Genomic DNA, 14,854 nt, shown 5'->3' with positions numbered 1-14,854 from the left:
TACTTTTAACTAAAAAGCTGTTATAGAAAATATATAAAATATAGAATAATAAACAGAATTTCGTTCCTATTCATTGAACACTTTTTATTATTTTAAAACCTAAATGTATAAATTTAAATATTTAAGGGTACAATGAAAAACCACAAGCCGATTTCATTAAAGGATCCATCTTGTTATATTTACCTTATTCAATAACGAATAAAATAACGCATTTCAATATCTAATCGATGAAAATGTCTTTGCCTTAGTATCGATATTAATTTTTAAAATTAAAAACAGCTTTAATTTATCATTGACAAAAACGAAGAAGTTTTTGAATCTTCGCAATTTTTGACGTGTAATATTATATTCCATTAAAACTTCAATCGATATCGCACAAAAGCAATCAAGTTTGAGTTTATTATAATCGTTCAACAAAAAAAATTAAATAAATTTTAAAAAAAACGGATACATCCCAGCTGCAAACAGGAAATCTTTAACCATGCGTGTTATAATTACGTTCCAGTTGTTCCACTTCCCTTCCTTTCCATTTCCTTTTTCGTTCTGTTTTTCTATATTTTGCTGATCTTGACATTAAAATCCTGCCAGGCATTACACCGCTTTTACTCTTCCGTGTCGTGCAAAGCTTTCAACAGTCTGAAATATAATAAACAAAGTTAACTCATCAACATGAAAACTGGAGTAACTAACCGATTCTAGGGAACTTTTACTCCAGTTTGAATAGTCATTTAAAATATGGATTTAATACTGATTCAGACCATCAAAATAGATGTAAAAGAAACACGCTGTCAAATACGGGCCATTAAATGCTAAAAGTTTTATAATAAAATAATGCAAATAAAATGGAATTTTGATAATTATTTGTTAATGCAGCTCCTCCGAACTTATTCAATTTCTTTTTATATCAGACAACTTCCTTTGGCAACTAGCTTAATTATAGGAATATTGGTTTCTCTGATTATTAAATTATTAATATAGAATGCATTTATTTAAAATATCACATTGTTATTTGATAACTGGAAATATTTATCTAATCTACAGCGTCTTTCCTTTACCCTATTAGACACAAAATTCGATAGAAATTTACAATTTTGATATTAAAATCAAACCATAGAATGTCATTTCTCTTACTTGTTGTTTCCTTGAATTATCGTATTCATATACACACGGACAAATAATTAAAGTATTTAATCGTTTTTAACCAAATTGTAGATCCATAACTTTGATGTACAAATTATATCCTGATAAAAACACTCCTTTGTTTTGCTACGCTTTTGAATAATTATTCCCATTAGCAATAATGTGAATAAATAGATCGATTCTAATCAATGTTTTGACTAATTTGGTCCAAACTGTTACGTATCTACCAGTCCAATAACAAAGTAATATATCAAATTTCATATATTTAATCTTTGTGTTTATGAGCTTGTTGTATTCAAAGTCATTTCGAAAACCATTTTTCTTCCAAAATTTGAGAGAAATCGATAATTTTGGTGTAAACTCACATGCCAAATTTCATTCATCACGCTTATTTCAATTTTGGATTATCAGATTCACAGGCAGATACGATTCCGAAAACAATTGTTCCGAATTCCAAATAGGTCTAAAATGCTGAGAAAACTCAAAGTTAAAGTATATACTTGATTCTTTTTGACGATTACGATAATTTCTCTTTGTATATGGGAAAATAAAATTCCCCACTAGATTCTCTTTAGTTATATCAATGTCCCGTTTAAACACAACACTAGGGCTATTTTGAGATTAACATCCTATTTGTGAACATACTTCAGATTAAGAACAACATCAGAGTCGGCACCCCATTCTCCAACTTTCCGCATCACATCAGAGAGAAGACATTTGGACCACGATATCAGATTTAGCGTACATCAAACACGCACATTCGACAGACCTATAGTGAAAACTGGTTTCAAATTTCGAGCCCTTTGGTCTCAAAATCGAAACCTTATCACAAGGTCTCAGTGTTTTTCATTTCTCTTATATACTTCTCCATAATGATTTTGCTAAGAAAGTATGGTAAAAATTATTTGAATTTATGTATTAAATAACCAGTCTAAAACAGTATCAATGAAAGTCCCTCTATAAATATCCATATCCATAAATTTCCACTGTCTATTTGTGAACAGTTTTTAGTCTTATAATTCTGAAATTTATCAGCTCTAATATCAGGAATTATTATCTAAAAAAAACACACATTTTAATCACACTTAAGATTCTAAAAGTTTTTCTAAGCCAAAGTGATTGCCATGCTTTTTCTTTTTTAATTTCCATATTCCTTTTTTAAAATTAATTTTTTTAATCGAATCAATTCATGATCATACATTGCGCATCTAATCTGTAGCACTAATGTAACTATGAAATGCAATTTTTCCAAAATAGAATATGATTTGAAGATTCACTGCAGCATAATAAAATTAGATGTCAGATAATATAAAATGTTACATCTATCGTACAGTTCACGTGTATTGACTTCATTATTTTTTTTACTTTCTGTTTTACAAAGTATAGAGGAAGTAGTGAAATCAATAATCAAAAAATTCGAACTTGAGATTTTGATGAATTTCCGCGTTTAGACCTCCCTAAATTTAAAGCAACACATATTTGGCATGTCTATCTGTCTGTTGGTTGGTCTGCGAAAATGATAATTCAAAATGGCTTTGAGCTATCCTGTTATGAAATTTGGTATATGAAATAATGATTAAATTTGGGAGTTCTATCAAATTTTGTGCGAAGTCCATTCATAGGAAGTGTATCTGTTCTCTCGATTCGACGTAGAATGTAATCGTCTAAAAATTCAAACTCCAGATTTGATCAATCTTCCCATTTCAGAGCTCCTGGAGTCCGAAAAACATATTTTTAACATTACATCTCTCTGCCGATTCGTCAGTCAGTTTGTCTTTGAACATGATGGATCAAAACCGTTTTAAGCTTGATGGCTGAAATTTGACATATTGGGTTACGTCTAAATTTATGCATTTCTATTAAATTTTGAAAAAATTTAATCACAGGAAATCTATTTGTTTGAATACAAGTGGATTCGTCATAACTGCAAAACCAAATAGCTAGATAGATCAAATTTGGTACACAGGTTTAGCATCTAAAATGTATTTCTTGTCAAATTTTGAATCAAATCTGTAAAAGAGTTAACTATCTGTAAGTCATCTATGTTTTCGCATGCATCTAAGCTCAATAACTCATTAACGGAATGGCTTAAATTAGTGAAATTTGGTATGATATCTTGTGACTGAAACAGTAGTTCCTTGTTATATTTTAATTCCATACGGTTGGCAAAAAGGCATTCAAGATACATATACGCACTATAGATTTAGTAAAAATTCTAGATTCCTGCAAAAGATTTATATTTCGTAACCATTGTTCGCTAATGCTTTGCAAAACATCTGAGGCTTTAGCCAAAACCCATAACTCCATATATTCATAATAAAAACTTAATGGGAGGAGTACGTGAGAAAGTATGTGGTCGATAACTCCTTTTGATTTGTTGTTGTTGTTGAATTTCGTACTAGAAGATAAGGGAAATCAAATATATGTTTTTCGTGACGTCAAATGATAAGAAGTTTAACATTATCTTGATACTAGAGAATTAGGACAAAATTTTAATCAATATCAACAATTTTATCCACACATACAAGCTTCAAATCGACTATCTCACAAAGTTTTTAATTTATTTTTTTAACAAGAAATTATGGAATATCTTTAGTTAAAAATAGAAATTGTTACTATTAAATGTATACATATACAGGTGATTCAAAAATCCGTTAACATTTGAAATTCAATAATTAGATAGAGAAGTAAAAATTGACGCACATGCTTCAAATAACAAAAGGTTTTATTGAAATGCAAAAAAGGGTCAAGAGATGGCGGAAGGCAGCAAAACATGATGCTGCTTGAAATGAACTGTAACGAGAAAGATAATAGGATGCACCAGCAATTGCTAATTGTTAATGAAGCTGAATTATCAAAGTGGAAAATTTGTTACTGCAGCGTTACGATCCTATAGCCATAAAATGGATATTCAAATGTTTAAAGGTCCTGCGACAAGTGTAACTCTGAAGAAAATGGTTACAAGTTCGAAGCCACGGTTTGTTCAGAAGATCGTCCCGTAGTGGACATGACGTAGTGAGTTTTAGGTGCAAAATGAATGGAATGTTGAGCATTTGTTATAAAGAACATAATCTTTGTTAAAAATCGATTGCCGTTTAAATATTGCTTTTTTACCATATAAAGCACCATTTGTTGGCCATTTTTTGCACTTTTGTGAGGGTGGGGGATTTCGATAAAACCCCATGTCATTTCAAGCATATGCGTCGATTTTTTCCTCTCTACCTACATTATTCCGAAGATTAATAAATTTTCATTGACGGACTTTTGAATCACCGGTATTTTTAGTTTGGTTATATTTACGTATAAAGGTATATATACGTCATATACAGGGTGTTTCATAAATGATGGGAGTAACTTTAAGGGGTGATAGTACACATCAAGACGAGTAATAGTAAATAGGAAACCGTCCCAAACGTCTTTCGAACGAGATAGGCGCCGTCAAAGTTTAGGGCCCAAAATTTCAAATGATGATAAAAAACGGAAAAATGGATCGATTCATTTGAGGTTTTCGCTAAAATCATTCTTTAAATTACTATTTTTTTTAAAAAAATTTTTTTTAAAAAGTTTAAAAAATGCCGATAGAGGGCGCTCTAGACTTTGGAGTACTGAACAACTACTTTTTACCAGTATTTTTTTTATTTTGTTAAATGTTTACTGAAGCTTAGACTTTAACTTAAATTTTGAGCGCAAAATTGAAACCATCGGGAGCGGTTAAGTGGCGCAAATTTAACCGCGTTCAGGGGGTTTAAACGCTTGTATCTAATGAGCAAAATAATAAATGATGAAGCAAACTTTAATAGGTGATAGTAAAACACCAAAACAAACAACATTCATCAAAGAAATCATAGTCATAATTTTAACCCGAAGGTGATAGAGGGCGCTGAAAGAGATTTCATTTTAAGAGACAAAAAAGAAAACAAAGAACATTTACGTTATAAAAAAAAGTTTAATTATAAATGATTACAATAGCTGTTCGAAACACTGACCATTAGAGGCGATGCATGCGGTACAACGGCGAAGAAGGGATTCACGAACCCTCTGAAACACGCCAGGAGTATCGCGCACCTCCCCTGCAGCGGCCGAAAGTCTGGCGCGAGTTCTTCTGCAGATTCGATAGGAGTCTCATACATATGACTCTTCAGGTGCCCCCACAAAAAGAAATCCAGGCAGATTGGGCGATCGCGCTGGCCAAGGGACAGGACCACCTCGCCCAATCCATTGATTTGGAAAGGTTGCGTTTAGATAATTTCGCACCTCTGGCTCATAATGAGCTGGTTCTCCATCCTGCTGGAAATACTTTATTCGCCGGATACGAGGGGGAACATCTGTCATCCTTTCTGGCAGCAACTGTTGCAGAAAGGTAAGATATTTTTTTCCATCCAGGCGTTCTGGCAGAAGATAAGGTCCAAGTAGATGGTCACCAATTATTCCTGCCCAAACATTTATGGAAAATCGTCGCTGATATGCATGTGTAGAAGATTAATCTGGATTTACATCTGCCCATTGATGGGAATTCTGGGTGTTAAATGTACCCTCACGTGTAAATGTACATTCATCTGTAAAAAGCACAGTTGCACCAAAATCGGGATTTAGGGTGTTCTTCTGCAGATATCAGCGAGCAAAATCCATTCGACGAGGAAAATCCTTTTGAGTCAGTTTTTGGACTCGTTGGACGTGAAAAGGATGCATACTTTCATCCTTTAGTACTCGCCATGTCGTGGAGGGTGATACTTCAATTTGACTAGCCACTGCTCGCGTGCTTGTATTTGGATGATCAGCCACCATATCCAGAATTTTTTCTTCCACAGCAACCGTTCTGTTAGACTTCACACAGCCTGCATTTGAACGTGCACCAAAAAAGGATCCTGTCTCACACAACTGTCTGTGCAAGCGCACAAATGTTTTATCATTGGGTAACCGCCTGTTGGGAAACTTTTCTCCGTACAATCGTCGCGCCTCTTCACTATTCCCATTTGCAGTTCCGTAGATGAAGTGCATATCAGCCTTTTCTTGATTAGTTAAGGGCAACATCTTTTGTTACGTTTCTACCGTGATTTACACTTGCACACTCAGGTCAGTGGCTTTTATCTTAATAACAATTTGCATATGCGTTCTTCTTCTTCCCCATATCACAATTTCATGTTCTTCTTCCAGAAACTTGCAGCTATAACGCTTGCATGGATAAAATTTGAAGATGTTCTAACACGTTTGCGTTTGAATTCAAATCGTGCATTTTCTAATGAAAGTTGATTGTTTTGGTGCTTTACTATCACCTATTAAAATTTGCTTCATCATTTATTATTTTGCTCATTAGATACAAGCGTTTAAAATTTAACCCCCTGAACGCGGTTAAATTTGCGCCACTTAACCACTCCCGATGGTTTCAATTTTGCACTCAAAATTTAAGTTAAAGTCTAAGCTTCAGTAAACATTTAACAAAATAAAAAAAATACTGGTAAAAAGTAGTTGTTCGGTACTCCAAAGTCTAGAGCGCCCTCTATCGGCATTTTTTAAACTTTGTCTTTAAAAAATTTTAAAAAAAAAATACTAATTTAAAGAATGATTTTAGAGAAAACCTCAAATGAATCGATCCATTTTTCCGTTTTTTATCATCATTTGAAATTTAGGGCCCTAAACTTTGACGGCGCCTATCTCGTTCGGAAGACGTTTGGGACACTTGGTTTCCTATTTACTATTACTCGTCTTGATGTGTACTATCACCCCTTAAAGTTACTCCCATCATTTATGAAACACCCTGTATATGAACAATATATATACGTATATATTATTGCGTTACTCCACGTTATTATTTTAATAGTAATATATATGCATTAGTTATATTCACGTATAGGTATTATAAAGACAACTCGAGTTATTTTGCTAAGAACTTTGTAATTTTGAGCCGTAATTGGGGAGCAAATACGAAGCCTGAGTTGGCATTCCGTTCATAAAATTTCTGAATAATACCAGCAGAAGAATCTTTGCCCGTGAAACATTCTTATAAAATAAGGACGATGACTTTTAAGTGGAATCGACTTTACAAACTAGAGACTTTACTACCAAGCAATCGTGGACCTTACAAGTGCCAATATAAGTCGAGTTGGAAAAAAAGCAAACATTTTAGGCATTAATTATGTACAAGAAAAAAACCAAAAATAGTTTAATTTAGTGATAGGTCTTTACAGCATATTAATCATATTAATTATATATTAACCATAGTCTTTTCAAGTTGATATTTTAAATGAAAACTGCAGTGATTTGACAGATTTAAACTCTTATTTTTAAACTCTTAAGGTTAAAAATTTAATGTTCATCTTATGACATATGACAGCAATTGCAGTTGTAAAAGCTGTTCTCTTTTCAGCTGATTCCTTACTTCAAAACTGATTTTAAAGAGCAGATGTTACTTCATAAAATATAGGTCCGAAGTGCTATGAAAATGATAGTAGAAAAATACGATCCTCAAAGCATCATTGAAGGCAATTTATTATTTTTACAATATATTCCTACATTTAAAAAAAAGCAATTTAGGAAGAAGCTTATGCAGCAGTTTTTATAATTTATTCACTGGAAAATTTAAAGTTGTTATATCTATGTGCTTCAATTCAAAATTTCAAAACGAACTGCTGTAGTTATTTTGTTGAATGTATTAGATTTAATCAGATTAAAACTGAGATAAAAAATAAAAATGACAGTGAAAAAAAACACCAGCTTTAAAACTCAATCCCACAAGTGAAGCGTGAAAGGTATGTTGCTCTTTATTTCGCCATTTTGTAACCGTTAAATTGCCCTTGATTTGAATATTAAAAAATTCAAGGTTAATCTAGCTGGTTTCAACGCTCACTTTGCAGCTCCAAGTAGCTTGTATTTCTTCAATGCAAAAATAAATTTAGATTGGAATAATGCGACCTATTAGTAGATTACACAGCATAAAAGGGAATGTCACTGTGAATTTGGTAGAAAATAAAGCTGACATTTTTTTGAAAGTGATGTCGTATTGTCATGCAGCATATTTTGTATTTTTCTTTTGCTTCTGAGTCAGCAAGAAAGATATCATTAAATTATGTATAAAGTATTTATGAAGGCTTATTAAAAAATGTGCCAAAAAAGTGCATTTTCATTTCTAAGTAACAAATAATGTGTTAAAAATCAATGTCATAGGTTATCAATATTTGATTCTTATACGAATAGGGTTGTTTCAGTATATGTAGGACTATCACCATATTTTCCTATTTATTCCCATATTACTATTTCTCTCGTTTTCATTGGGATAAATAAGAAATATCGATATTGGCGAAAATGATATTCTATTTAAACAGTTTATATCCCCAAAGAATATATTTTTAAAAAATAACACGAAACAATACTGCGAAGTAACTATAAAACTATATACAGAAGAGATATAGTTGAACTTTTTGCAGATAAAACTTATAATAGGGCAGAAGTCATCGGTTAAATAAAGTTATGTGGATACGTATTTGCCATTGCAGTCCACGATGCAAATGCGGGAAGAATATTTTCCATGATGTCAACTCAATGATCAGACGAAAAGAACAGGCTTCCAATTATCACAATTAAAGCAATTGTATGTTATTAATAATCTTGTTAATATAATAACATAATGTTATCATTATGTTATTTTAAAACATCTTGGATCCAATTTATTACTTACGACAATGAAAAAGCTATAAGTAAATACAGTAAATTCAATTTTAAAATAAATATGACTGGGTTAAAAAAGGAGTCCTTTCTTCTTTTTTGTTATTCTATATGCTCATTTTATTAGATTGCTTAAGTTTTATCAATCTCTTTTTTATCAGAATTAAATAAACCATTACCATTTTTTCCGTGCTTTATTAATTTAGCACTTAAAAGTTTCTTATCAATGCTTGGCAATGTTGGCGATCTTTATGAACAAAGATCTAAATTTTATTTGAAAACAAAATGGCAATAAATAAACACTTATTTGAAGGATTTAATTCCAATAAAACAGGATACCACTTCTATAATAAAACAGCCTTGCATTTATTTGTATGCAAGGCTGTTAGTCGCATTCGTTTTTGTGTTAGTCGCATTCGTTTTTCAGTATATTTACGCTTAAAATTACGATTATTAGATCTACTATGAACAAAAAAAAATCTAAATATTTATCAAAAATGGAATAACTATGTGCATGTGCAAATAAATTAATTCAAAGAATAGAAATACATTTTCAAAGTTGATGTAAAATGTACTTAATTTCATCAAATTAATGCCCCAGATTATTAATTGTTAGGGCTACTATGAATAAAGAACATATGCAAATAAATTCAATGAAAATAGAATAAATATTTTTTCCAAAATAGATCAAAAACTTGTATAGTTTCTGTACTAAGGCAATTTATATATTTACATTTCAGATTTATAATGTATAAAAGAATTAAAATTGCATAAAAGAATGAAAACAATAGCATTTAGAATTTTTTTTAAAAAAAAATTATGATTCTTTAAACTGAAATATAAAAAGAATTCAAGGAGAAAAATAAAGCAGATCTTAAAAAACACATAATATTAATTTAATTAAGCTTTTTATCTTCGAAAATAATGAAATAATTTTTATTTCCTAACATTTTTATCAGCTGCTTATAATAATAAAGAATACTGTCACCAAAAAATGAACCTATTTCAATCATAATGTTAAATGTGCAGTTCCTTGTATCGTAGCAAAGGTCATGTTCGCTTCCGTTTAACTGTTTCTATGACGAAGCATCAACAAACAAATGAAAGGTGCAATGTACTTAATCGATACAAAATTTCGGTGAGTGTATCGATGTCATAAGACAATTAATTCAGGATAAGATTAAGATCAATATCATCAAAGAACTTCGTTAATGTTTCTCCCGTTACTATGGAAACCACTTAATTCAGGCTCAAAGCATTCAAGTACGACGATTAAAATAAAAAGTTAAAGATGGGAAATAATAATCAGTGAATTCCCTCTTTTCAACCATACTTCTTAGTAACTTCACGTAGACGTAACAAATTTCAACCTTTTTATATAAGATTTAAATATTTCTTTAACGCTATGTTAGATTTAAAAAAAAAAAGAAGAGAAGATAATTTAAAAAATTTTTTTGAATCGGTTCACTTATTGACTTGAATAAAGACTCGATTTCTAAGGGCCTTATCCCCCCCCCCCGAAGAATCAAGGTATAAGGGCCTAGAACTGATTAAACATGCCCTCATAAATCAAATGCCTTCGAGGTGGTACGGCGTAGAGTTTTGGAGCCTTAGAATTTACGCCTCAGGTGTCGTTCTCCAAACTGTTAAAGTTTAGAATTATAAAATTCATGCCAGTTACTTATTTGAAGCTTTAAAATCTAAAGTAAATATAACCAAATGCAAACTGTCTCTAATAATAATGAAGATGTGTGTGTGTGTGTGTGTGTGTGTGTGTGTGTGTGTGTGTGTGTGTGTGTGTGTGTGTGTGTGTGTGTGTGTGTGTGTGTGTGTGTGTGTGTGTGTGTGTGTGTGTGTGTGTGTGTGTGTGTGTGTGTGTGTGTGTGTGTCTACAAGCCAGAGCACATGACCTGGAGATACCAAAACTTTTACATATTTATTTTGGAAAATGGGAATGTGCACTTCGGAGGGATTTTTAAATTCTAAAATTTTAATTAATTAAAAATAAGCGAAATTTGGTCATTTTCCAAGAACAATTTTCAAAAATATTGCAGAATAAAAATGGTTTTAACATCATTTTAAATTTTAAAAATTATCTTTTCAGTATTGTCAATTTTATGTCCTACAAATATTTTCTACTTTTAATTAATTTTTAAAAAAATATTTAAAGCATATTTCATTGTTAAAGTGAAACTCAAAGCGCTTTCATTACTGCTGCTGATACTCATCTTTCTTCTTTCTCATTATTGATGATCAAAATGTGAAGCTTAGATTTATTTGAATAGATCTATGTTGAATAGATTTCAGTATAAGCAATGCTTTTATTAAAATTTTTGAAATTTTGTTGAACTTATTATTAAGGTTTTAATCCAGAATCTGTTAATCTATACTTATAATAAAGCTCAATGTGTGTGTGTTGGCGCTCTACAGGCCAGGTCATTTGACATACAGCTATCAAATTTGGTACATGTATACCTTAGAGGTCGGGAATGTGCACCTGGGGTCCCTTTTTTTGAAATTTTAATTAGAATTTTAATTATTAATTAAAAACTAACTTTCTCGCCAAAAAAATCTTCCATTTTCCCCACCGCCAACTTTTCCGCCAAAAAAAATCTTCCATTTTTCCCACCGCCAAATGAGTAAGGCTTCAGTTTCTTTTTTCTCCCAACAGTAATGAGGCTAGGGTTAATATTTTTCGGCGGATTATTTTAAACGATTCTGTTTATTTTCTTAATGTTTTATGCATTTAAAATTAAACATTGTTAATTAATCCATGTTTCAGATTCCTTCTGAAGTACTTTTGAATTAAAATAACACAGAATAAAGGAAATTAAAAATGTATAATCTGCATAGCGTTACCCCAACTGGAGTAGAAAAATTCACGCATTTGCGTTACCTAACTGGCGAAGAAAATTCACGCATGCGCATTGTTCTGATTGTTGTCATGACTACCACTTTCAACGGATGATTTAAATTATTTTTAGGTTAGTTGCATGCTTTTGTAAGTAAATTGTATTTATGTTAGTTACATATTTTTTGTATATGCTTATAGTTTTAAGTACATCGTTTTTTAAGTAGTTTTTTTAAACCTGTTTTAGACCGATTATTTTAAACGATTCATTTTATTTTCTTAGTGTTTAATGCATTTAAGATGAAACATTGTTCATTAATCGATCTGTTCATGATGAATCTGAGAAAATTTTGTTGACAAATTCTTGAGATATTACATAAATTAAGAAAGATATTCTTTAGTGCCCATAAAGTTTAAACGCTCAGTGACTCTATTATCAGTAATCATATTATTAAAAAAATGCTTTGCTTCAGCAAAAATATTATTATATTAATTGCAGATTAATCATTTTCACTTTAATTTAAAGCATAAATTCTACGAGGGGTAACAGAAAATGAGAGAGATACATATCACGTTATGACTGAAGGCCTTTATAATATTATGAGTGAATTATATGACTATCAAAATTTGAAGTTTTAAAATATTTTGCTGAAGAATCTATTAAAGTTGGAATTGCATAAAATATTTAATTACTAAAATTTTAACGAACATTAAGATTGGCGAACCGGCTGGTTCGGCTAGTAGTTAATAAATTTCAAAGTGTGTTCATTTTTAAACACTGCAACTCTTTCCTGTATTTAATTGGATATATACAGAAAATGCAGAGTACAATGAATAGAGTAGTGTAAAAACTTCTAAAATAGCATTAATTGTATGTCTATCAAAATTAAATTTTTTTCCTGGTTAAGAAACTATTAAGAGAATGTTAAATAGTGTTTAATTGAAATTTTTAGCACCTATTAATTCTGGCCTACTGGTGCCAAGGATTATTAGTTCTGATATAAATGGAATATCAATAGTTTTAGTAATCATTCTTTGGATTCTCTTAATAGTAAAACCATCATTTGTTAGTCGTTGTATTCATTGCTACACCCACGTTTATTTATTCTATATTCTATTCAAACCTTTAAAAAGTTTTTAGATCTTACTGAACTACTATTCTAAAGATATCGAATCAGCAATATTTTAAATTTTAACGTTTGGCACATATATACAATTCGGCGACATATAATTGACTTTTGAAATAAAATTGAGTTTCTAGGTTCATACTGGGTTTTTTAAAGAATTAAATTTAAGATAAAACTTAATCACTTAAATCATTTAAGATTGAATATTTTAAAAGAATAATATTTCAATTTTTTTTTAATCTGAGATCCTTAGTAGTTCTTTGATTTAACACTTGATGCAATAACATATGTAGACAACTTAATAACAATTCATACTAAAACAGAATTCGAACAATTTCAAATTTAATAAATAATTTCTGTGGAATAAGATAAAACGCGCACTTTGGAGAATGCCAACGCAAACGTAAATAAACATATATTTTGAAAATATTTTTAAAGGCGTTTATTTCTTTCTGGAAATGTGTATTTTATGATCCGCATTCATATCAATTCTATTATAGAAAACTTGCTATTCAAACTTTCTTTAATGTTTTATCAAGTATTCAAAATCCAATATTTTGAATATGAGATCTGGGTTCTCAGCAAGGTTTAATGAAAAAAAAATCTGAATTCTAAATAGTACGTAAAAAGATACCAATACTCTTTAAGTAGAAAAAGCTGAAAATAAATATCTGTTGACACATTTTAAAATATGTAATTATGAAAATGCCGCTATAAAATATGTAATCTTAAAATAAATAAAAGTTATTTTGTCAATGTATATAATGTCACCACATCTCCTCTTAAGTACCTACGCCGTCTTCAACTAAATTTTTCACAACTATTAAAATTAGAGAAAGATTACTATAGTTTCCAAAGTTAAAAAGTTGATTACATGTTAAATTAATCAAAAATTAGCCGAAATTTTACTTATTTCCGCAATAACTTCGGAGTATAATATCACACAATAAAAATTTTACAGTATCTTAAAATTCTAAGCTTTAAATCTTCAATAATTTCAATTTCGTTTGCATACATTTTTCTTCCAATTTTTATTGATTTTTCAAGATATAATTTGTAACTGAATAGAAGGAGGCGATTTTAAAAATTAACCAAACTCTATGAGTGCACGGTATGAAATTCAAAAACTCGATAACGGATTACAATGCTTTATTGCACAAGAATACGCGAAAACGCAAGTAACAAACACAGGCTGAAACATATACAAAAATAACATTCGTAGAAATCAATAACACGTTACATCAAATCGTTATTAAACAATTACAATAGCACAAAGCGCTGAGAGGAAAACTCGCTGGACATCAACTCTCCAAAGAGAGAATTCACTTAACTATACCCCTTGTTTGTGCACTTTCATTTTTATAGCTCCCGTGCCAGGATATTGAATGTTCGAGAAACAAGTCATAAAAGAGATACAGCGCGAATCGAGAAAATTCATTTTTGTCGCGAAAGAAGGGATTTTTGACCTGGCATTCATTAAATTTTGTGGAAAATTATCTTCCTTAGAATGAAATCAACTACGCAAGAAAACAATGTTTCAGATTTATTCGCTTGATTAATTAAGTATGGAAAAGTTGTTGTCATACGACAAAATAGCTTTACCTCAATCATGCTTTCTTGAAAGACTAGATGACAGTTTCTACTGAAGGTTGCCTTTGCAGTGATTATCTATAAGAGTTTGGGATAAACATCTTAAAAAGCTTTTAAGCGAGCATTTGTCTTCAAGTCGCCAAATGGTCACTAAAGCCGGATGTGACGTCATGGACCTGTCATCCATTTAGCATCCGTTAGAGCTATCTGTTAAACCTTCTTCCTTACAATGACACTGAATGCGCAGGTAAGCACGGTAGTGGGACAGATGCGTACAACCATTTGCGTACGAATCATAAAGCTGTCAATCAGTTGTCTCGTTTACAATGCGGTTGTGTTACTGAGAAGGTTCAGTTCTAGAAGAGGTTACAACATCTTAAACGTTATCTAAAAGTGTCAGATTTGGCGAGAGTTAGCCTGATGTTTGACACAACTTCGAATACTTAACGATACGTTCATTAATATAATTTCATGCGTTTTAATACTA

At 30.9% G+C, this 14,854-nt stretch overlaps 1 long non-coding RNA gene across 1 annotated transcript; it reads right to left on the bottom strand.

Moving 5' to 3' along the window:
• Positions 1 to 371: 371 nt before the first annotated feature.
• LOC129966956 (uncharacterized) lies at positions 372 to 14,581 on the bottom strand. The gene is made up of 2 exons (XR_008784329.1): positions 14,380 to 14,581; positions 372 to 636 (listed from the first exon to the last, which is right to left on the bottom strand). It is a non-coding gene; the product is annotated as an uncharacterized LOC129966956 (long non-coding RNA).
• Between the last annotated feature and the right edge of the window lie 273 nt (positions 14,582 to 14,854).

The sequence above is a fragment of the Argiope bruennichi genome, chromosome 4, assembly GCF_947563725.1.
Source record: "Argiope bruennichi chromosome 4, qqArgBrue1.1, whole genome shotgun sequence".
NCBI lineage: Eukaryota > Metazoa > Arthropoda > Arachnida > Araneae > Araneidae > Argiope > Argiope bruennichi.
Note: the sequence above shows the minus strand (reverse complement) of the source record. Positions and strands in the feature narration are given on the sequence as shown.